General features: G+C 46.7%; 1 pseudogene; it reads right to left on the bottom strand.

Annotated features, from left to right (window-relative positions):
• Positions 1–14,893: 14,893 nt before the first annotated feature.
• LOC102915813 (proteasome subunit alpha type-1 pseudogene) lies at positions 14,894–16,131 on the bottom strand (annotated as a pseudogene).
• Between the last annotated feature and the right edge of the window lie 9,270 nt (positions 16,132–25,401).

Below are 25,401 nucleotides of genomic sequence, written 5' to 3' on the forward strand. Positions count from 1 at the left end.
CTTGACCATGTTTCCCCCTCCCCCAGATCCTCCCAGAAAAATATTTTTAATTATCTCACATTTTTTTTTTACCAAGTAGTAAATGCTACCTATTTTCTTCCTTTCTTTGGTTTGTCACTGACTAATCTTCAGTCTTTAAAACGTCTGGGGCTGGAGAGGACCCTGGTTAGTAGCACCATGTAGCGCCTCACAACCATCCATAGCTCCACTTCCAGGAGATCCAAAGCCTTCTTCCAACCTCCAAGGGTACCAGGCACACATGGGGTACACATACATACATGCAGGAAAAACACTAAAACATACAAGTCATTAAATAAATTAACAGAAAACCTTACTCCTGGCCGGGTGTGGTGGCGCATGCCTTTAATCTTGGTACTCAGGAGGAAAAGGCAGGCAGATCTCTGTGAGTCTGAGGCCAGCCTGGTCTACATAGCAAGTTCCTGGATTCAAAATAACAAAGCAGAAAGAGAGAGATGGAGGGAGTATTGGGAACTGTAGAAATAAATGAGTAAAATAAGATACTTTTTTTTTGGGGGGGGGGTCAAGTATAGTGATTCATGCCTTTAGTCCCAGCACTCAGGAGGCAAAGTTAGGCTGATCTCTGAATTTGAAGTTAGCCTGGTCTACCAAGCTAGTTCCAGGACAGCCAGGACTAGACAGAGAAACCCTGTCTCAAAAAAAACAAAAATATAGGGTTTGTCTTTCTTTCTTTCTTTCTTTCTTTCTTTCTTTCTTTCTTTCTTTCTTTCTTTCTTTCTTTCTTTCTTTCTTTCTTTCCTTTTTTTATTTTTTATTTTTTTTTTTTAGTTTTTCTGAGACAGGATTTCTCCGTGTAGCTTTGGTGCCTGCTTTAGATCTCGCTCTGTAGAGCAGGCTGGCCTCGAACTCACAGAGATCCGCCTAGCTCTGCCTCCTTAGTGGTGGGACTAAAGGCATGCACCACCACTGCCCAGCTTCTTTCTTTCTTTAGCATGTATCTGTGTGTGTACCCACATGGTACCCACGCATGCCATGGCACTTGTGTAGAGGACAGAACACAACTTTCCCATCTCTCCCACAGCACTAGTACTAAGGGTTAAACTCAGGCTTGGTGTCAAACACCTTTACTCACTGAGCCATCTCATCTTATTTTTTAAAGCTATTTTGTTTTTGTTTTGTTTTGTTGGTTTCTTAAAAGATTTTATTTATTTATTATGTATACAGTATTCTGCCTGCATATACACCTGCATGCCAGAAGATGGCGCCAGATCTCATTACAGATGGCTGTGAGCCACCATGTGGTTGCTGGGAATTGAACTCAGGACCTCTGGAAGAGCAGCCAGTGCTCTTAACCGCTGAGCCACCTCTCCAGCCCCGCTATTTTGTTTTTTAAGTTATGTGTGTGCATGTGTGTAGGAAAAGGTATGTGTACCTCTCTGCAGGTGCCTTTAGCACCACATGTCCTTCGGAGCTGGGATTAAAGGTGGTTTGCTCAGTTTGGCTGCTGGACCACAGCTCTGTAACAAATCACTCCCTCTCCACAGGGTTTGCTGAAGACAACTCTGTCCATCCAGCAAACTCCTCCCAAAGTCTGGATCTCCCCATTCCTGAAAGGTCACTAACTGTGACTCTCATACAGTTGCCCTTAAGGACCCCGATTCTGTTCCCCGAAGGCCTCCATACCCCTTAAACCCTGAGGAGAGCTTCCAGTAGCTTTCTGGCTACTGGGCTACGGCACCCACGTAACCCTTCCTGCCACAGCCCTCTCTTGGCAATGAGGAGATCAGATTCATCCTAAAGGACACCCGAAGGTTTGGAGGCCGAAACTGAGGCTGTGGGCCCAGTCCAGCCAAGGGTCCCCAGTCCTGACACCTTTTGGGGGTGGGTGTCCTCCCATGCCACCTGGTTCTCCATGTGAGATATTAAGGATGCTCTGCTTGCTTCCTATCCACCCAGACTTGCGTCCCTATTTGTCTTTGTATAGCAGGCTGTGTCCACCCCAGCACTGACAACTCACCCACACTGCCTTACCTCAGGGCTCTTGAGGGTTCCTGCCTTTTTAGGCAGGCCCTAGCCTGAGACCTGTTCCCCCTGAAAACTCCCTCCCTGGGTGTTAGCCTCTTTCAGTATGTAAATAGTTTGTTAATCTGCAGCCTAAATGGACCCACTTCGGGTCAATATACTGCCCTAATCCTCAAAACCTGCCCTCAAATGAATTTAGAATCTCACTTTCAAAAAGGCCCAAATATCCCAATAAAAAGTCCAGTTCCTAGAACTCACACTAACCTAGGCACAGGAGCCTCTGAGTCACAGCAGAGTCTCTTTAACTGCGGCAACCCCACTACAAGAAACAACCGAGGACATTCCTGAGCACAGCAGGGTTTTGCATATCGATTTCCAAGTTCAGCCTGATAGCTAAATCCCATGAGGCCTTGGGAAACTCAGAGAGACGTGCTAGTTTACTGGACTCTGCAGCACCAGAATGTTCGTCCTCCCGGACCTTAATAAACCTTTTTTTCTCTGTATGTACGTGCGCAAAACCCAAGCCTTGGGGTCCTCCCAGCACCCAGTTATTATCTTTCATTAGACATGTGTATGGGCTGGGCCCCTTGACTCAAGGCCCTGGAAGCTTTGATGGAGAAGTCTCTAAATTAACCCTGGGACAGAGTATGGTGGCTCACACACCTCTCCAGGCCCTTGAACTTCTCAGCTTGAGGGTCTCCCACTGGGTCTCATTCAACAAATACCAGCCTCTCCTCTTACAAATGCCACAGCTTGGGGCTGGAGAGATGGCTCAGAGGTTAAGAGCACTGACTGCTCTTCCAGAGGCCCTGAGTTCAATTCCCAGCAACCACATGGTGGCTCACAACCATCTGTAATGAGATCTGGTGCCCTCTTCTGGCCTACAGTCATACATGCTGTATACATAATAAATAAATAAATCTTTAAAAAAAAAAACAAACAAAAAACAAATGCCACAGCTTACTGTAAAAGATTGCATTTAAATCCTGCTACCCTACTACCAGTTCCTTCCCCGAGGGTACAGAACATTTTAGAATACAAAGTATTGACCTTCCTGCTATCTACAAGATTTCTAACCTGTGGTTGGCTACTGGCCTGGCTCATGGTTTATAGCATAGGAAACAGGAAGTGTCACGGAGATCATCAACTCTGCACCTTCCAGACAATTTCATGACAGTTTGGTAAGTATAACTAATAATCCACTAGGGCACTGCAGTTGGAAGCAACAATGAGCCCCAACATTTACACAGATTTGGCCTACGCTTACCTGTGACCCACATCCCTACAGCCATCTGGAGACAAAGGGCCTCCATCACTGCCCATCGTATTCCAATGCTCTGAGATTCTGGCCTACAAAAACTATTGTGAGAGCCAAAGTTACATTTTAAGTTTTAATTACTATGCCTTAGACAGCCATGAAACAAAAAACGTCTCTGGTCTTCAAGCCCCTTGCCCAAGGACAGATAATTCCTGAAATGCTAGGCTATTGTTTGTGGGAGATAACAAGCCACATGTTTTCACTCCCTAAAGAAGTTTGTTTGACCCATCTGTACTGGGTGTGCTTGATCACAGGTGGGCGGAGGTTCATAGGCAGGAAATATGTCAGGATGTATGCTTGCCCATGATTGGATGTAGGCTGGAGGTACATCACGATATATGCTTGCCCCTGATTGAATCTGATGGGAAATGCAATGAATTATGGGTTTTCTTTCAGCTGTAGCAAACTGTGACTCAAGGCCATTTTCTGGGAACCTGGTTATGGACATGGGCAAAGCCCATCCACATGGCCAGTATTTAATTAAAATTTGCTTCAAATTTGGCTTCAAATGTGGTAGTGGTCTTATTTATTTAATTGAAGCTTGCTTTATTTAATTAAAGTTTGCTTCAAATATGGCTTCAAATGTGGTAGTGGTCTTATTCTCGCCATTGGGATTAACACTATCTGGCCTTTACACATTGCAAGGCCCATTGAAAGAAACATTCTAACATCTCTCAGGGGAACAACCGAGCAGATTAGAAGGCAAAACAGACCCTCAGCTTCCGCTCCTGGGGCCTTTAGTGCCTGAATACACTCTCCCACATCCAGAGTGTACCTGAGGATACCCAAAAGGCTTAGAGGGGTGGGTTCCAGAGCCCTAAGAAGAAGCTTCTGGCCCCTGTGTCCTTTACCAGTTCTCATAAAGGTTACTCATCTGAGATCCGATGCCCACCAAATTCCAAATGAGCCTCTTCACAGACACAGGCATTCCTCAGACCCTGTGATCCATTTCTCTCTCTCTCTCTCTCTCTCTCTCTCTCTCTCTCTCTCTCTCTCTCTCTCTCTCTCTCTCTCTCTCTCTGTGTTTTCCATTTCTAAGCTTATCCCATATAATTGAGGGCCATCCTAGGGTGGGGGTGGATCTCATGCCCTTTCCCTTTCTACAGCCGGACCAATGTGGCGGACCTCTGTCAGGGGGATACTGGCAAATAGATTTTACTCATGATGCTTCCAAGCAAGAGACTCAGATATTCCTGTAGCTGTTCCTGTAGACACCTTTACCAGGTGGATGGAGGAATTCCTTAGTAAAAGAGCAAAGGCCTCATTGGTAACCACCACCCTCATAGAATACATTACTCATCATTTGGGGCTTCCCCATCCCTACAGCCTGATTATGGTCCAGCTTTCATTTCCAATATCACTCAGGGATTAAGTGAAGCTCTCAAAATAAAGCTTAGCACCTTATTTTCCTTCCTTCCTCCCTTCCTTTCTTCCTTCCTTTCTTTTTTGGTTTTTAGAGACAGGGTGTGTGTGTGTGTGTGTGTGTGTGTGTGTGTGTGTGTGTGTGTGGAGAGAGAGCCTAAATCTTAATGAATCTGTCCATGCTGCCTTATCCCAAATTCCCAATCTCAAGAAAAACAACTGGTGCTGTGAAAAGGTCTTGTCAACAAGACAGTGAGATGGCCACTTGCATATCCAGCTAAGACGTCCCACCAATGACACACACATCAAATGAGGCTGTTAGAAAAGAACTCCTGCGACCTTCCAGGAGGCTCTTCTTCATGTGATGTCATCTGCTGTGTCTCTGTCTCACTTTGCAACTATTTTCTTTGTTGTTGTTTTCATTCTATTTTAGTGTTATTACTGTGTGTCTGTGTTTTGCCTGCATGTATATTTGGGGGCCATGTGCATGCAGTGCTCACGGAGGCCAGAAGAGGGCATCGGATGCCCTGGAACTGGAGTTACGGATGATTGTGAGCTGCCCTGTTCTAGGAATTGAATCAGGACCTCTGCAAGGGCAGCAAGTACCCTTAACCACTGAGCAATCTCTCAAGAGCCTTTATTTATTTTTTTCAAGGTCTATTCCCTTATTTGGCCACTTCCCTCCTATCAAAAGCCCCCTTTGGTTGCCCTAATTAACATGCCCAAATGGCATTAAACACCTCACTCGATCACAGGCTTTCCCTTTTTACCTCTATAAACTGCCATTTTCTCATGGGCCATGTCTGTCTCCTCTCTATCCAGAAGCAGTCCTTTGTCTGCCCCCAGGGACACCCCTGCCCCCTCTCCCTTGTCCCCTTCCCCTCTCCCTCATCCTCTACCTCCTGTCTTTGTTCCTTATTCCCTGTTCTTTGTCCCTCTGAGGCAAATAAATCTCCTTTGTGCTGAGAACTTGGTCTTGGGGACCCTGAACCGCTACCAATTCTTTCAGCATGGAAAACTGGGCAGGTGCAGATGAACCAGAGGGGTGAGGACCTCTGTGAGTGTAAGTAGATGGGTCCAAGAGAAGTTAGTCTGGTAGTGGTGTCACACAGCCCTAATCCCACAGATGGATCTACACAGAGATCCAGGACAGCCAGCGCCGCATAACTGACTGCCAGGAAGCGTGTATCTGAGTTGGCATGGTAGGTGCGGGACGCTGGGGCTCTAACTCAGCTTCATGCGCGCTAGACAAGCACGCTACCAACTCTAGCCCACCGACTTCCTAGGCACTTCCAACAGATTCCACGTGAGGAGTCACTGCTGGGTATTACTTTCCAGTAAAGAGCAGTGAATAAACAAAAAATGAAAACCCGGCTAGAGAAGCCGGAGCCGAACGCGACAGAACGTCCGTGGGCACGGAAAGAGGCGTTGCTGATTAATCTTGTCCTTCCAGGGACACCATAGGGCGGAGCCCCCGGGAAATTTAAATCAAAGCCTCGAAATGAGGGGAGACTCGGACTCTGGAAGAGCTCCCGGGGCCTGCGAAGGCCTCGCGGAGGCTTTGAGGAGGGAGTACGGAGGTCGGGAAGGAGCCGAAGTGTGATGAGCAAGCCCGGAAAAGGAGCGGATGCCCGGAAGGGATAAGGTGGTGGGGTTCCCGAGGCTGAGGGCAGCTCGGGGCTGGGAAGAGGGTGTAGGAGGTGAGGGAGAGGCTGGGGGTGCGGGGGTGTCGTGATGAAGCAGGTGATCGCCAGCGTTGAGGGAACGGAGGTGGGAAGGAGCAGCGAAGACTTCTCAGCAAGGTCCGTGAGGTGGCTCAAGCAGGTAAAGGTGCTAGCAGCCAAGCCTGAAGACCCGAGTTCGATCCCTGAGCGCACGCGCACGCACACACACACGCACACACGCACACACGCACACACACACACACACGCTGGAAGGCGAGAACCGACTCCCCCAAGTTGTCTTCTGAGTGAGCACACATACACACACATATATAAATGAATGTCATAAAAAAAAAAAAAACCCAAAAGAAGTCACAGAAGTTGAGGGAGCAAAGACAGAGAGACCGAGGGACTAAAGAACCTGAAAGAAGGCGTGGCGTGGCCTCGCTGACTGCCTGAGCCTCATTTTCCAGCCATCTAGGAGGTTGGGAGGTGATTGAGATGGTTGGTGGGCGGGGAGGGTGGGAAGTCCAAAGCTGATGGAGGTGGCCGGGCTGCCGATTTGCCCTTCCTCTCCTAGGCAACCGGCTCTGGAGGGCTCGTGACTGAGAATAGACTTTGGACTCAGGTGGGCGGCAGGTCAGAACCAGGGACTGTTTGTTTTGTTGGTGGTGGTTAATTTTTTGTTTGTTTGACACAGTCTCATGTAGCCCAGGCTGGCCTGGATGACCTCGAACCTCTGACTCTCCTGCCTCCCCACTCGCTGTGCTGGGGTCACAGGTGTGCACCGCCACCCTTGTTTTCACTAGGGGATGTGAAGGTCAGCTGCTCCCCTTGCCTCAGGGTCTCTTGAGAACCATGAAGGACACATCTTACCAGTGCTTTTAGTGTGTACATGTGCGGAGGGGTGTCTAGGCAATTTTGGAATTTATGGTAAATGTCAAACGTGTAATACAGATAAGATTAGTAAACAGGATGAGGTTTAAAAAAACATCCACTCAGGCTGGAGAGATGGCCCAGAGGTTAAGAGCACTGGCTGCTCTTCCAGAGGTCCTGAGTTCAATTCCCAGCAACCACATGGTGGCTCACAACCATCTGTAATGAGATCTGGTGCCCTCTTCTGTATACATAATAAGTAAATACATCTTTACAAAAACAAACCAGCCACTATCAGAATGCTTGAACAGCTATACATGGATAATTGAACCATTTCTTTCTTTCTTGTTTTTTTTTTTTTTTTTTTCCGAGACAGGGTTTCTCTTTGTAGTTTTGGTGCCTGTCCTGGATCTCGCTCTGTAGACCAGGCTGGCCTCAAACTCACAGAGATCCGCCTGCCTCTGCCTCCCGAGTGCTGGGATTAAAGGTGCGTGCCACCACCACCCGAACCATTTTTGTGTGCCCTCCCCCCATTTTTTGAGATGGTCTCATTATGTAGTTTTACATTGATCTTTGACTCACAGCCATCCTCCTGCATCAGCCTTAAGTACTAGGATTACAGGCATGTGACAGTGTCCCTTACTATTTCATTTTGTTTGCTGGATTTGAACTTCTACCTCTGCCTCCCAAGTAATGGGATTCCAGGCATGCCCCTCTGTGGTGGTTTGAAAGAAAATGCCCCCCAAAGGGAGTAGCACCATCTGGAGGTGTGGCTTTTTTGGGGTAGGTGTGGTCTTGTGGGAGGCCGAGTGTCACTGTGGAGGTGGACTTTGAGGTCTCCTGTATGCTCAAGCCACGCCCAGTGAGACAGTTCACTTCCTGTGGCCTGCATATCAACCTGTAGCAGCTACCCCTCCAGCACCACGTCTGCCTGCACGCTGCCATGTCCCGCTGCGATGATAATGGGCTGAACCTCTGAACTGTAAGCGAGCCATCCCAATTAAATATTTCCTTTGTAAGAGTTGCCGTGGTCATGGTGTCTCTTCACAGCAATAGAAACCCTAACCAAGACAGCCTCCGTGCTCGGCTCTCCATTCTTATCTCTTTTATTTAAAACTTGACTGAATTTATTACTATTGTATGTGTGTGATGGGGTGGAGTTGGAGACGCGATCGCTAGAGCGCACGTGGAGGTCAGAGGAGAACTTTGGAGTCAGTTCTTCCACCTCTCCGTGGATTCCGGGGATCAGACAGACTCAGGTCATCAGGCCTGTGCAGCTTCAGAGGAGAGTAGTGATGCTCTGTTCTGGAGCGCTTTTCTGCTGGCCTACACCTTTCTTCTATCCCAGGCTGGCCTTGTAGGGCAGTGGTATTGAAACAGGGTGCTATGTAGAACAGGCTGGGCTTGAACTCGGATGTCCCCCTGCCTCCGCCTCCTAAGTGCTGGGGTTGAAAGTGTGTGCCACCATACCCGACTCCCCACTCTCTTTCTTAAATAACTGGTACTGGGATATCAGATTCTAAGCTGGTATTTATTTTCCCAGTACTATTATTGTACTGGTTTCTTTCTTTCTTTCTTTCTTTCTTTCTTTCTTTCTTTCTTTCTTTCTTTCTTTCTTTCTTTCTTTCTTTCTTTCTTTCTCTTTTTCTCTTATTTCTCTCTCTCTCTCTTTTTTTTTCTCGGCAAGACAGGATTTCTCTGTGTAGCCCTGGCTATCCTGGAACTCACTCTGTAGACCAGGCTGGCCTTGAATGCAAGCAATGGGCCTGCCTCTGCCTCCCAGTGCTGGGATGAAAGGCATGTGTCCTCACCACAGCCGGCCTTGTGCTGGTTTCTGGATTGTATTGTTGCTGTTGGGATATCTGCTGAGAGTCTAATAGATACTATATGTGATGTTTGGTGGTCTCATTTTTTTCCTCTGTGGGTTGGTTTGGTGTTGTATCTGGGAGGTTTCCGTTACTTAGGTTTGAACCCGCGGCCTGGAACATCGCTAAGCATTCTGCCATTGAGCTACACCCCATCTGTGCTGGCTGGTTTCATCTTAACCTGGCATAAGCGATAGTCATCTGAGGCTGTTCTTGAACTCATAGAGATCCATCTGTCTCTGCTTCCGAGTGCTGGAATTAATGGTGCAAAACCAACATGCCCGGCCCATAAATAATAAGACCAGGGACAGAAGCCTGGCTGGCCGTCCAGTGAGCTCTTGGGATCCGCCGGTCTCTGCACCCCCAGTGCTCATATACCAGGTGCCCAAGCAACACCTAGCTTGTTATGTGGACTCCAGGATTAGAACTCACCATCTGCCCTCCTCGGCCATTCTCCTGCTTCAGCTTCCCCAGCGATGAGATTATAGATGTGCGCCACCGTGCCCATGACCAAATCTTGAGATTTGCTGGTGATCATAGGGACAGTAATGGTTTCGAAAGCCTGACAACCTGGGTTTGATCCCCAGAACCCCTGAGAGGAGAGAACCGACTCACAGTCCTCACCCACCTTTGTGTGCACACTGTGGCATGCACACGCCAACACTCACAGATACACGTCACACAGCAACAATAAAAACAAAAGAGAAAGCAATAAAATGCTAATTGAAAGTCCCAGGGAGAGGGGGTTGTCAGCCAGTGGCTTTTGTTGTGGTGAAGAGGCTGGGTCCTGGCAGTTTCATAAGGGAGGATTCTCCAATATGACTAATTTGTGTGTTTTTGTCTTGGCCTGCTCCATTCTCTAGAGAGCAATCTTCTAGTCCTTTCTTTGCTTATTAAATATAAGCTTGATTGTTAGCATTCTGAGAGCTCATTATGCCTCTGATTTCAGGGCCTTTCAGCTCTAAGCATCTTGTTTATTGTGTTAGCCAGAGTTTTGTTACAGTGAAAAACACCTGAGACAACTGGTTAAAAGAGGGACAGACCTTGGCTGATGACGTCACAGGCTGTAGCCCATGGTTGCCTGGCTGTGGCTTGTGGGCCTGTGGCAGGGTAGAGCATCACGATGGAACGGCATGTCGGAGCAGAGCTGCTCATCTCATGGCGGCCCGAAGTGGGCAGACAGGAAGGGGCTGTGAAGAAGGTAGATCCTTCCAGGGTATCCCCCAGTGACTTACCTCCTCCAGATAGGCTCTGCCTCCTCAGTCTGCATCACCTCCCCACGCAGCACCACGCCCTGGGAAATAAGCCTTCAACATGGGAGCCTATGAGGGCATTTCATATTCACGCAACAGCTTGTTTCTTGCTCTCTGGCCTCCTATCTGTACTTTCCAAATTTCATTGATTGATTGATTGATTGGGTCTCACTATGTAGCCCAACTGGCCTAGAACTTGCTATGTAGCCCAGACCAGCCTTGAACTCGTAGAGATCCACCTGCCTCTACATTCTGAGTCTGGGACTAAAGGTATGCACCACCTCCGCTGACTCTACCTTCCTATTTTTTTATAGCATCTCTTGTGTGTTCTCATCTTCTTGCCAGTGTCTTAGTCCATTGTTCTGTCATTTTAGTGACGTTTGGGGAGAGAACAGTTCTTGTAGTCGTCCTTCACAGGTACTGCCAAGTCTGGATCATTATTTCTTCAAGAGTTTTCTACTCTCCATTGTTCCTTTTGCTCTATTGTTGGGCCTCTGCATTTAAGTTTTGTGTTTTTCTGATTCTATTTTTCAAGACACTCTCATTCTGGAACTCACTATGTAGCCCATGCTAGGCCTGATCTCATGGCAGCCCTCCTGCCTCAGTTTCCTAAGTGCTAGCATCATAGGTGTAGGCCACCACACTTGGCTTTTGCTGCTTATCTCTTAGTTGCTGTGTGGGGACCAAACCCAGCACCTCATGCATGCTAGGAAATCGGTCCACATTGACCTATATGCCCTGTCTAGAAATATATTTCTCTTGGGCATTCCATATTAATGCACTCATATAATACGGAGTCTTTCATATATGAGTTTCCACTTTTTGTGTATTACTGCTCATTCACAAGTTATCTTATGTAAATATATACATACATTTAATGTTGTTATATTTTATTTAGTATATACATTTTTTCGAGACAGGATTTCTCTGTGTAGCTTTGGAGCCTGTCCTGGAACTCACTCTGTAGACCAGGCTGGCCTCGAACTCACAGAAATCCACCTGGCTCTGCCTCCGACTGCTGGGATTAAAGGCGTGCGCCACCACTGCCCAGCTTAGTATGTATATTTAGCTTTTGTTGTAGAATATTTTAAGGTGTGTTACTTTGTTGATGTTGCATTTGTTAACTCTGTGCAGCTGTATTACTATGGCTTATCTAAAATACCTGATGGTCTGATAAAGAACTGAATGGCTGCCGGGCGGTGGTGGCACACACCTTTATTCCAGCACTCAGGAGGCAGAGCCAGGCAGATCTCTGTGAGTTTGACACCAGTCTGGCCTACCGAGTGAGTTCCAGGACAGCCAGGGCCACACAGAGAAACTCTGTCTCGAAAAAAAAAAAAACCAAATAAACAAAAAAGAAACCAATTGTAGATGTAACCAACCGTCTTATTAAATAAGAAACACAGAACCAATGCAAAAAAGAAAGCCAAGAGGTCAGAGCTAAGAGCTAAAACCTTACCCTTCCTCCTGCAGTGGTCCTACCTCTCCGAACCAGAGCTACTTCCTGTGTTAAAGTCTTTATATAGACTTTCTGTTCTGCCTTCTCATTGGTTGTAAACCCAACCACATGACCGCCTCCTCACGGCCTGTCTGTATAGACCTCCTGGTTTTCTATGGTTGGTATTGAGATTAAAGGCATGTGTATCCAATGCTGGCTGTATCCCTGAACACACAGAGACTTACCTAGCCCTGCCTACCAAGTGCTGGGATCACAAGTGTACGCCACCACTGCCCTGCTTTCCTATGGCTTGCTAATAGCTCTGACCCCCAGGCAACTTTATTTATTAACATACAAATAACATTTTAATACAAATAAAATATCACCATAGCCAATAGCAAGGCAGGAGAAAGGATAGGTGGGGCTGGCAGGCAGAGAGAATATATAGGAGAAATCTGGGAGGAGAAAAGGAGCCAGAGAAGGAGGAGGACACAAGGGGCCAGCTATCCAGATACACAGCAAGCCACAGAGTAAGAAATAATGAAAAGTACACAGAAATAGAGAAAGGTAAAATCCCAAAGGCAAAAGCTAGTTAAGTAAATCTGGCTAGCAGCAAGCCAAGCTAAGGCTGGATGCTTACAATTAAGAATAAACCTCTGGCAGGGCGGTGGTGGTGCACCCCTTTAATCCCAGCACTCGGGAGGCAGAGACGGGCAGATCTCTGTGAGTTCAAGGCCAGCCTGGTCTACATAGCTAGTTCCAGGATAGCCAGGACTATGCAGAGAAACCCTGTCTCAAAAAAACAAAAAACAAAAAAACAAAAAAAAAAAAAAAAGAATAAACCTCTGTATGATTTATTTAGGAGCTGGGTGTTAGGCCCCCCCAAAAGACCAAAGACCAATCAACAACAAACTTTTCTTTCTTTCTTTTTTTTTTTGAGACAGGGTTTCTCTGTGTAGCCCTGGCTGTCCTGGAATTTGCTCTGTAGACCAGGCTGACCTCGAACTCACAGAGATCCACCTGCCTGTCTCTCACGTGCTAGGATTAAAGGCGTGCACCATCACCATCCAGCAACATTTGTTATTACGTTTACTAGTGTATGAGCTGTTGGTGTGCCTTGGTGCATACCTAGAGGTCAGAGCACATCCTGCAGAAGTTGTTTCTTTACACTATGTGGGTCTCAGGGATGGAACTCAGGTGGTTGTTCTTAAGTGTCTAACTAGAACTGTCAAGTCTTAGGATAGATAGTTCTGCATTTCACTTGTAAAGTCACCAAGTGGTTCTCACTGTGGCTGCACCGGTTTCCGCTCCCTCCAGAAGTACTGAGTACTCAGATTTCTCTAAACTCTCATCAGCTCCCACTAATGTCAATTTTTAAAGAATATTTTCTTTATTATTTGTGTGTGAGAGAGAGAGTGTAGGTATGCGTGTGTATGTCAGCGGACCACTTTTGGAGTCAGTTCTCTTTCCAGTGTGGGACTCTATGACCAAACTCAAGTCACCGGGCTTCTTCAGCAGGCACTTTTGCCCACTGAGCCATCTGGTAGACCAGTATCAGTTCTTTTGATGGTAGCCATTTGTAGCTAGAGTTTTCCTGCCTTGCCCACAGTCAGGACAAATCTTTGTCACCCGCCAGTCCCACAGCCGCTCAGACCCAACCAAGTAAACACAGAGACTTATATTGCTTACAAACTGTATGGCCCGTGGCAGGCTTTGCTAACTGTACTTATATCTTAAATTAATCCATTTCCATAAATCTATACCTTGCCACGTGGCTGGTGGCTTACCGGCATCTTCACATACTGCTGGTCATGGCGGCAGCTGGCAGTGTCTCTGCCTCAGCCTTCTGCTTCCCAGTATTCTCCTCTCTCCTTGTCCCACCTACTTCCTGCCTGGCCACTGGCCAATCAGTGTTTTATTTATTGACCAATCAGAGCAACAGATTTGACATACAGACCATCCCACAGCAGCCATTCTAGTGGATATGAAGTGATTATCTCTTATGCTCCCTCCCCCGGAAGTGAGACAATTTTATTTTATGGTCATCTTTAAAACAAAGATAGCCAGAGGCTGGAGAGATGATTCAGTAATTTAGAGCATTTATTGCTCTCTCAATAAACATGTAGGTTTAATTCCCAGCACCCACGTGATGGCTCACTACCATCTGTAACTCCAGTTCCAGGGGATCCGACACCCTGTTCTAATCTGTGCACACCAGGCATGCACATGATACACATACATACATGTGGGCAAAACACTCATACACATTAAAAAAAAAAGCCAGTCAGATGTGGTGGTATATATCTGGTAATCCCAACACCTAGGAGGCTCAGGCAAGAGGACTGAGTTAGAGGCTAGCCTGGGCTATATAACAAGACCTTGTACCAATCAATTAATAAATGAACAACTGGGGAGGTGACTCTGCGTATAGCACTTGTCACATTTCAAGATCCATGTAAAACCGGACCAATGGCACACAATAGCACACATCTGTACTCCTGTGCACCTGTGCAGAGAAGACAGGAGGTGGAGACAGGGGACTCTTTGGAAGCCCTCAGGCCGGCTAGCCTGGTGTACTCAGTGGTGAACAAGAGACCCTGTCTGAAATAAAATGGAAAGCAGGAGTCAACACTGAAGTTGCGCGCGCACACGCACACACACACACACACACACACACCACAAATGCACACACATACATGATTTTTTTTTAAAGACAGTATTTTTTTTTTTTCATATAAAAACTCAGTCTAGGAGTTGGGGTCCTCGCTCCGTGGTAGAGCACTTGCTGTGCTTTTTCTAAGATTCTGGATTTGAGCCCAGCACTGGGAGAGAGAGATGGGAGGAAGGGAAGCGAATTGGTTGACAAGTAAAAATACTTCGTAGAAATTTTATTGAAAGCTGGGCGGTGGTGATGCACGCCTTTAATCCCAGCGCTCGGGAGACAGAGACACGCAGATCTCTGTGAATTTGAGGCCAGGCTGGTCTACAAAGCGAGTTCCAGGACAGCCAGGACTGTTTCAAGGGAAACCCTGTCTCAAAAAAAAAAAAAAAAAAAAAAAAATTACATAGAGCTCCTCAAAGAACCCCTTTTGTATAGCTTAGTGAGGTTGCTTGGAAAATACATGCATACTGATTCCTAAAGTATACAGTCGGTATACTCGGTACCTTCCAGTTCACCATAGATGGTCGTCACCAGAAAGTTCAGCATGCTTACATATTTGATACTCTGTACAGCGACTGGTTTATCACTTCCTGTTCCAGTGGTTCATCAGCGAACTGTGTGGCTGTTCCTTTCCCTGTGGCCTTCCCGTAACTGTCAAGTCTCCCCCAGCAGTCCCAGTGGGAGCATCCTTTGTAGCTAGCGTTGGTTCTGCACAAAGTTCCTCTTTCAAGGCCCGCAGACCGAGTTTACCAGTTCGTTTAAATTGCATTCCATAAATTTAGACATATGTTTTTCTAAGTACGTGCAAGCTGGTTGAAAATGAGCTCCAGTGGACATAATTGCAGTTGAAATAGCAGATGGACAGGTTTGGAAAATGTGAGGACTCATATCGTCCTAACCAGCAGGAAGACCCCCCACACCATATGGTCTCTGGCCATACTCTTGTGTTGGTGTCTGGGTCTTGTTTCCAATTAGAGATACAAGCAAGACATGATATAGGAAATGGTCTGTCAAATGCAGCTCTGAGATGCAAACACTTATTGGTGTGTGAGATTACGTAACAGTCTAGTAGCAACAGTGAGTCTCAGCTGAGACACCAACGCGGTTGTCAACATGAAGGGTTTTTCTGCTGAGCTGTGATCTCTGGCTGCCTTCTTCAGTGCAGACGACTGCATGGGGTTTTGATTTCAGAGCAGGCTAAGCCTTGCTCCACAGCGTCACGTGCGCATGTGCGTCCCAAGCTGCACCCCAATACTGCTGCTACCTGACGCTTTTGATAGGTGCTAGGGTGTCTCGTCCCTCTAATCCCTCCTTCCCTAGAAGAAGAAATTACCAAACTTTTAGAGTATAAACACACCATTTCCTAGTTCCACCGTCAGCATGTGAGAACTCTAGATTTTCCACATCCTGTGTTGGTGGCGGTGGAAGCTGGAGCTTCACGGTTGTCTGTGAGTGCCGGGCCTAGCACGCAGCCTGAGCCTGTCGGGAGGGGAGCCTGGCTCACAGGAGCCTCTCTGCTCCCACTTGCTCCTCTCCCTCTCTCTTCCTGTTCTCCAGGGGCACAGCTCCGACTTTGCATTTGTCCAGGAAGGTACCAGAAGAGTTCACCAAGGGATGGGAGGCAGCCCTTTTCTGGAAAATCCTTTGATTTGGATCTGCCTGCTGCCAGAATCTGCAGTGTTTAACAAGGGCCATCCACCAACTAAGTGGGCTATTTCCTCCTGTGGGTTCACGTGCCTTTGAAGATTGTCAGCAGGGGCCGCTGGGGTGAGACCTGTGCTTTCCGGGTATTTCCAACAATGTATGAAGTTACTACTTCCTACTAGGAAAATAATCTGTTTATTCCTGGAATTTAAAGAATGCAGAGCTACTCTAAATGACTGCCAGCATTTTTAGGAATTTTTCTTTCTCCCCCACCTTTCCTCTTATAATGGCACTATTAAAATATAATTCACAAGCCATAAAATTCTTAAAATGTTAAACACAGTGTTAATATATGAGCCAGCAAGTTTACTTATGGGCACCTATTCAGGAGAAATGAAAACAGATTCACACAAAAACGTGCACACAGATGTTCGTAGCAGCATTACTCATATTAGTGAGAAAAAATCATTTAAATATAAGGGATAAACAGAATTTGGTATATACATATAGTAGAATACTGTTTGACAATACAACAGATAAACTGGTACATGATTAGGCCTTATGCACATGCTATGTGAGGATAAACAGCACAAAAGACCACAGATTTTAATGATTCTAGTATGAAATGTTCAGAAAAGGCAAATATCTAGAGATAGAAAGTAGGCTAGAAGCCGGGCAGTGGTGGCTCACGCCTTTAATCCCAGCATGTGGGAGGCAGAGGAAGGCAGATCTCTGTGAGTTTGAGGCCAGCCTGAGCTACAGAGTGAGTTCCAGAACAGCCAGGACTACACAGAGAAACCCTGTCTTGAAAAACCAAAAGAAAAAAAGAAAGAGGGGGGTGGCTAGAGGTTGCAAATGACATGAGGTTCTTTTTAGGGTGATCAACTCTGTAAATGAACTAAAAAGCCATAGAAAGCGGACCCTTCACACACACACACACACACACACACACACACACACACACACACACACACACGGTCCCACATGTGTGGGCTCCTTACATGTTGCCATGTAATACCCTGTATTGTTTTACGGACTCTACCAGGGAAAAGGCTGTCATCGTATGTGTCTCCTTGACTTTGGACCAAAACCATGAGCCAAAATAAATGTATGCTCTTTTTTGTGTTCTGAGGATTGAACCCAGGCCGATTTCATGTCAAGCAAGCACTCTGCCAACTACGCTATACCCCCACATGTCTTCAAAACTTGAAAGAAAAGAAAGAACAAAAAGAAAAAGCATATACTTTTAAATGAAGTCAGTAGACTTTGTTTATCTTGTTCGGAACTGAAAGTCAAAAGGACTGATTCTGGGGAAGACTTTCTGGAGAATTTGACATCAGGAAAGGACTTAAAGTAGCTATGTCCAGCGCGGCCTGGTGCCAGCACACCTTCAGTCCCAGCACTCCGGAGGCAGAGGCAATGAATCCCTATGAGTTGAAGGCCAGCCTGGTCTACAGAGTGAGTTCCAGGCCATTCAAGGCTGCACCCTGTCTCAAACAAACAAACAAACAAACAAACAAAACAAAGAAAAAAGAAACAAAGCTAGCCGGACGGTGGTGGCGCACGCCTTTAATCCCAGCACTTGGGAGGCAGAGGCAGGCGGATCTTTGTGAGTTCGAGGCCAGCCTGGGCTACCAAGTGAGTTCCAGGAAAGGCGCAAAGCTACACAGAGAAACCCTGTCTCGAAAAACCAAAAAAAAAAAAAAAAAAAAAAAAAAAGAAACAAAGCTATAACTGTGACTCTCGGGCCAGCATTCAACAACTACTCAGATTATTACCATAACAGGTTCTTCTTCTTCCTTTTAATTTCTTTTCAGTATATGTACTTTACCTGTGCGCATGCACGCGTGTGCACACCATGCCCTGTGTTTATTATTAATTGCTACATCGGAAGGGAGGAAATGAGGTACTGAGACTGACTTGCCCAGGCTCACACAACTAGGAAGAGAGAATATTTTATTATCTAGATACTTATTTACCTAAGAAGATTTATTATCTAGTTTTGAGACAGTGTGCACTGTGTAACCCTGGCTGTCCTGGAACTCGCTATGTAAACTGGGCTGGTCTCAGACTCACAGAGATCCACCTGCCTCTGCCCCCTGAGTGCTGGGATTAAAGGTGTGCGCGGCTCTTCTCAGCTAAGCTGACTTTCTAGTGACATTCTGTCTTTATCCCCGTGATTACAGAGAGGCTTACAGGACAGGACTTACTGATCAGGAGCCGGCTACGGGTGGGTGGGTGAGTTCTGTTTTAAGTGTTTATGGGAAGGACTATACACCTGACACTACGTGAGTTTCTATACATTGTACGAGAAACTTCTAACATATGTTACACGTGTGTATTGTGTCTCCGGTAAGCTAGACCTGCTGATTATGCTGTAGTCATACACATCCTTCCCAAAGGGAAGCTGTCAGGCCTAGGCTGTAGAGTAAACATATCTTACTTCCACTATTCTCTGTGAATGGAAATAGGTTAGATTTAAGATATGGGAATGTGGGCTCTGTCTCCTGATGGGAGAAACAGCAGCAGATATGTTGCAAAAGGTGTGGGCGGGCTGGTATGGGAGGAATGTGTGGCGGTTGAACAGTCTGCCACATTTATATAAGATGATTGTTACCCCACCACTACCTTCCAGCGCTTACTTCTGAAGAAGGTAGATGTGTCCTTTGAGCTGGAGTTTCAGGGACCAGAGAGCTGGCTCAGCAGTTAAGAGCATGTACTGTTTTTGCAGAGGACTCAGTCCTATCGTAACTCCAGTTCCAGAGGTGCTGACACCTTTTTCAGGCCTCTGCTGGCCCTTGTGCTTGTAACTACACACGCGCGCGCGCGCACACGCACACACACACACACACACACACACACACACACGATGTAAAAAGAACACAGGTCCTGGAGAGGTGGCTCTGCAGTGAAGGGAATGGGCTTTTGTAGAGGGTCCAGGTTTCATTCCCAGCACCCAAATGGTAGCTCACAACCAGTTTTAACTGCAGTCCCAGGGAATCTGATGCCTCTTCTGGCCTCCATGCGTACTTTACACACAGTACACATACATGCAAGCAAAATACCCGCACACATTAAGTAAATAAAAAAAATTAAAGAAAATAAAGAAATCCTAAGCTATAACATTAAGGGTTTTACATTTTTATTTATTTATTTTTGTTGTATGTGTGGGGGCGTGTAGGAGCACTGGGATTTTAGGTGCTGCTTACATGAATTTTGAGAATTTGAACTCAGGGCCTCATGTTCGTGGGGCGAATGTTTTACCCACTGAGCCATCTCTCCATCCTCTAAAGATTTTTAAAAACGCAACAAAATATACCAACCTAGCCCTTTTTGTCGGTGGTGGGTTTTTGTTTTTTGAGTCAGGATCTTTTTATGTAGTTCTGTCTGTCCTGGAACTCACTCTGTAGACCAGACTGGCCTCAGACTCACAGAAATCTGCCTGTCTCTCCCTCCCCAGTGCTGGGATTAAAGGTGTGGACTACCACACCCAGCCTTTTTGGTTTTTTGAGACAAAGTCTCTCCATGAAGACCATGTGCTACTGTGTCATGCTCATTTAGGCATTTCCCTGTGTACATTAATTAAAGTTTACAATACTATGAAACCATCAACATTGTTTCAAAACTTCCTGAGCACCTGAACAGAATCTGTAGATATTGCCTAATAACTCCCCTGTTTCCTGTCCATGGCCCTGATCATTTATCATGTGCTTTCCAGCTCCCTGAGTTTGTTTAGATCCTTCATATCAGACCTGACACTTGTCCTTCTGTGTCCGGCTTATTCTCCATAGTTTAAAACTGTTCATTTGCTTATTTGTAGAGACAAGAGTCTCACTTTACAGGCCAGCCTGGCTTAGAACTTGTGTCCTGCCTCAGCCTCTTGGGTGCAGGAACCATAGTCATGTTCCACAGTGCCCGGCCTTAGTGTGATGTTTAAGGATCATCCATGTTGCAGTGCCTATCACAACTTCATTTCTTTTGAATAATATAGCCATTGTAGGGATATATACATTTTAAAGATTTTGTTTGTTTGTTTTGAGGCAGGGTTTCTCTATGTAGCCCTGGCTGTCCGGGAATTCACTCTCTAGACCAGGCTGACCTCGAACTCACAGAGATCTGCCGGCCTCTGCCTCCTGAGTGCTGTGATTAAAGGCATGAGCCACCACCATGCGGCCAAGATTTTTTTTTTTTTTTTTTTTTTTTTTTTTTTTTTTTGGTTTTTCGAGACAGGGTTTCTCTGCGTAGTTTTGCGCCTTTCCTGGAGCTCACTTGGTAGCCCAGGCTGGCCTTGAACTCACAGCGATCCGCCTGGCTCTGCCTCCCGAGTGCTGGGATTAAAGGCGTGCGCCACCACCGCCCGGCTCAAGATTTATTTTTAATTATGTGTATGTATCTCTGTGTGGGTATGTGCATCTGAGTGCAGGTGTCCTCAGAAGCCAGAGGCTTCAGCTCCTCTGGTACTGGGAACCAGATTCAGGTCTGCTAGAAGAGCAGTACCTGTCCTTCCTTCCTTCCTTCCTTCCTTCCTTCCTTCCTTCCTTCCTTCCTTCCTTCCTTCCTTCCTTCCTTTCTTCCTTCCTTTCTTCCTTCCTTCGTTTTTTGTTTATTTTGTTTTGTTTTTAAGATTTATTTATTTATTATGTATACAGTGTTCTGTCTGCACGTATCCCAGAAGAGGGCACCAGGTCTCATTACAGATGGTTGTGAGCCACCATGTGGTTGCTGGGAACTGAACTCAGGACCTTTGGAAGAGCAAGCAGTGCTCTTAACCTCTGAGCCATCTCTCCAGCTCCTCTTTCTTAGTTTTTTTGAGCCAGGCTTTCTTTGTATCCCTAACTATCCTGGAACTTGTTCTCTAGACCAGGCTGGCCTCAAACTCAGAGATCCACCTGCTTCTATATCCCAAGTGCTGGGATTAACCACTATCACCCTGCAATGTATTCTTAACCATTGAGACATCTCTCCAGTCCTATATATTACATTTTGCTTATTCACTCATCTGTTTGGATTTTTCTACATTTTGGCTGTTGTGGACAATCCTATAGGGAACATTACGTGAATATCTGTCTGAATGCCTGTTTTCAGTTCTCTGGTAACAAATACTTAGGAGTGGAATTGTTGGCCCGACGATAACTCTTTGTTTAGTGTTTCAAGGAATCTAATAACCTAAGTGCCAGGTGTCCCATCAAGTCACACTTCTGGAGCATCCTCATCTTGTATTTTCATGGTGTCAGTAGCTTCAGATCGGCACAGGAGTCTTACTCCCCTGAACTGAACAGATGTGTGAAGCAGGGCTTTTCATTTTCCAGACAGCCACCTGTTACTCACCTGCCACCACACCTTGTTGATGTCCGTCTTTTCTCCCACGCGAATTTGTGCTGGATAAATTTATTATTGCGGATTTGTGCTGGACAGAGAGGGGTTGAGGCAGAGAGAGTGAGTGAGTGTGGGGTGTGTGTGTGTAGGGGGTGTCTGACTGAGACTGACTGTCTACACTAACTGGCATACAACTCACTATGTAGACACGGGATCTGAGTGCTGGATTAAAGGCGTAGTCGCCATGTCTCGCTCATTGTATAACACAGAAAAACAATGGCCCAGCCAACCATTCTTGATGTCCTTTCTTCATGTAATCTCACTTTGTCAAAGGACTCAAAGCATATGGCCTTCTGCTGCTGGGTCAGGGACAGCAGTTCCTGGAGGCAAAGCCTGAATTGTATATATAAACCCTATCCCATTTCAGGATGACGTCTTCTTGAGGGCTTCAGTTCAGAACTGCATTTAGTCTATTTAAAGACATTGATTCTGGAACTTCTGGCAGCCAAGATTTCCTTTCCCAGCCTCCTGATATTGACAATTCTACATCTGCCTTTTGGTTTTCAGCCATCCCTGTGATCTGGTTTCAGGTAATTGAGGGTTTTCTAAGCGAAGAAGTAAGTTACATTGTGTCCAGCCACAGAGAAACAAAGGCAGAGGGATGGGACAAGGTGCAGACCGCCCCAGCCCCAGGGAGGTCGGAACTACCCTGGACGGTCTAAAAGACCGCACATCAGGACTTCACAGAAACCCCCAGAGTGGGGAAGACCTCTGCGGGGCAGGAAAGCATGCTCAGCAAGCAAAGGAAGTAGGCTTTGGTGAATACTCTGGCAGCCTCTGGGTTGATTTTATCCCGTTTGCCCTGATTCAGGGATCGAGACTGATCACAGCCCTGGGTCTAAGCTGCTCAGCATCCTGCTATCCTTGCTCCGTTTCTTCTATACTGTGCCCCTCCTTCCCCTCCCCTCCTCTTCCCTGTCCCCCTTCTCCTCCTCCACTTTTACCACCGCCTGTCCACTATGTCACTTTTTATGGGGACTTCAGAGTTAAAGGTTTAGAAATAGAAGAATCCTTTGCAAAGCCGAAAAGCTAGTTAGAATTGTTCTGGGCTTGGACAGGAGTGTCCTGAAGCCACAGCAGTTTCCTTCTCCCTTTTCTCTTGAAGGGAGGACCTAGAGTTGATACAATACACACATCCCTTTTCTTTATTTTTGTTTTTTGAAGCAAGTGTTTTATACAGCCTTGAACTGCTATGTAGCCAAAGGTGACCTTTGAACTTCTGATCTTTCTATCTCTGTCTTCGAGTGTTGAGATTTACAGGCATATGCCACCACACCTGGTTTTATACCAGACTGGGGACTGAACCCAGGACTTGGTGCCTGACAGGCAAGCGCTCTGCCACCTGAGCTCCATGTCTTGCTTTTGTTGTTGTTGTTGTTATGTTTAAACTCTTACTTTTATGTGTGTAAGTGTTTGCCTGCATGTGTATCTGTGCACCAATGTGTGTGCAGTGCCCAAAGAGACCAGCAGAGGGCATCAGATCCCCTGGAGCTGGAGTTACAGACAGCTGTGAGCCACCACATTCTGGGAACCAAACCCCTGGCCTCTGCAAGAGCAGCCAGTGCTCTTAACCGCTGAGCCATCTCTCCAGTGCTGTGGGATGGTCTGTATGTCAAATTGTTCTGATTGGTCAATAAATAAAACACTGATTGGCCAGTGGCCAGCAGGAAGTAGGTGGCCAGGCAGGAAGTAGGTGGGACAAGGAGAGAGGAGAATTCTGGGAAGCGGAAGGCTGAGGCAGAGACACTACAGCCACTGCCAGGACAAGCAGCACGTAAAGACACCGGTAAGCCACCAGCCATGTGGCAAGGTATAGATTTATAGAAATGGGTTAATTTAAGATATAAAAACAGCTAGCAAGAAGCCTGCCACTGCCATACAGTTTGTAAGCAATATAAGTCTCTGTGTTTACTTGGTTGGGTCTGAGCGGCTGTGGGACTGGCGGGTGACAAAGATTTGTCCTGACTGTGGGCAAGGCAGGAAAACTCTAGCTACACTCCAGCCTATGTCTCATTTTCAACTTAGAGTCTACTCTGGCTCTCTTCCTCTAAGGCTTACATTCTTATTTGTTGTTTAATTTAGGCTAATAATAAAACTTCTATGAAAATACACTATTGCCATCACATTAGGAGAAGATTTCCAAAACACAAAATTAAAAAAACTCTGGGAGGGTGTGGAGGGTTGGGGGGACACACCAGGCAGAACTCTGTAAGTTCAAAGCCACTGGTCTACACAGCTCATTTTGAGACAGCCAATGCTATACAAACAGTCTCAAAAACCAAAAGGAGGGGCTGGAGAGATGGCTCAGAGGTTAAGAGCACTGACTGCTCTTCTATAGGTCCTGAGTTCAATTCCCAGCAACCACATGGTGGCTCACTACCATCCATAATCAGATCTGGTGCCCTCTTCTGGCCTGCAGTCATACATGCTGTATACATAATAAATAAATAATAAATCTTTAAAAAAAAAAAAAAACCAAAAGGAAAAAAAGAAAAACCTCAAATGAAGCATTTACTATATTGCTTACAGAGGACACTTAAGGGGTCTTCAAATGTCTGTGGTGGGTTGACCGCAGATGAGTCACAGTGGCTTTCTCTACCAGGGTAGAATGTAGCTCCCTTTGGGTAGCTTCAACTTACACGTAGCTTTATCGTTTCCTCCTAAAGATTCTCTGACTCCGATTTGTGCCTGTCCTCAGCTGTCACTGCTCCAGGTTTCTGAGGGACATAACCCCCGGTGTCACTTCACTGTAAACATCCGTGTGTGTGTGTGTGTGTGTGTGTGTGTGTGTGTGTGTGTGTGTTGTGATTCCATGGCATGCCTCACCGCTCTTTCCCTGTCCCATGTCTTTGGGCAGAGGGAAGGAGCTACTGCAGAAGGCCATGAGAGGCCAGGTGAACTGGGGCAAGGGGGGACCAAGTGGACAGTACCAGGCAATGTGTGGTTACCCAGTACTACAGTACAGATAAGCCATACACGTGGTCCACATGAACACATGCCATTAAAGAGAAGACTCATTAAAGTAAAACCAGGATGCCTGAAACTAGGCCCAGTGGCCATGGCCTGAAGTCTCAGCTACTCAAGAGGCTAAGGTAGGAGGACTGTTTCAGCCCACAAGTTCATGGCCAACCTCAGCATCATAGTACGAACCCGTGTGTGTGTGTGTGTGTGTGTGTGTGTGTGTGTGTGTGTGTGTACATATATGAAGCCATCAGGCCCCTGATATAGTGAGGGAGATGGTGCTGCCAGCATAGCTTCCTGGTATCCACGTATGTGCTCGTGGTGTGCAGACAGCCTTCCTCACAGAGGCCCTCCTTAGAGTCAAGTCACAAAGTAGCCAGATCCAAACAGGAGGCCCGGTCACCAGTCCATCCCATCATCCTGGCCCGCCTGTGTGGAGGCTAGAGTGGGCCTTCCTAGGGGTTGAGGTGGGGTCTCCAGGCACTATGCTCTCTCCTGTGCCTCCCCAGGATGCCCCCCTCACATGACCAAGGGCTCTCAAAGCAACACGTACCCATCCCCATCATGCTCCAGCCTCAATCTCTGCTGTGTCGTTTCGGGGAAGAAACAGTGGAGGTGGTGCTGGGAGCAGCAGCCTCCTGACCAGTTCCTGCTCCTGGGGAGTGAGGCTCCTGCATGGGGATGCACTACGAACCCCTCAGATACCCGTGGAGGGGAGCTTGGTGGCTGTGACTAGGAATGTTGCCGTTTAGAGGGGTGGTGGGCCTCTGAGAGCTGGACGACAGAAACGCTCAGTTACTGTGGCTCCACGGGGTGGGAGGGTTTGGAGAGGCCGGGTAGCAGAGGGCCCAAGTGTGGGTTGTGGTTTGAAGCATTAGACAAGGACCTGGGACATTTTAATTAATATAGCTGTCCTCCAGCTAATTCGATGGTTGTTCTGGTCCCATCTTAAAAGTAAGGAAGTAGGGGCTGGAGAGATGGCTC

This window comes from Peromyscus maniculatus, chromosome 8, assembly GCF_049852395.1.
Source record: "Peromyscus maniculatus bairdii isolate BWxNUB_F1_BW_parent chromosome 8, HU_Pman_BW_mat_3.1, whole genome shotgun sequence".
Lineage (NCBI taxonomy): Eukaryota > Metazoa > Chordata > Mammalia > Rodentia > Cricetidae > Peromyscus > Peromyscus maniculatus.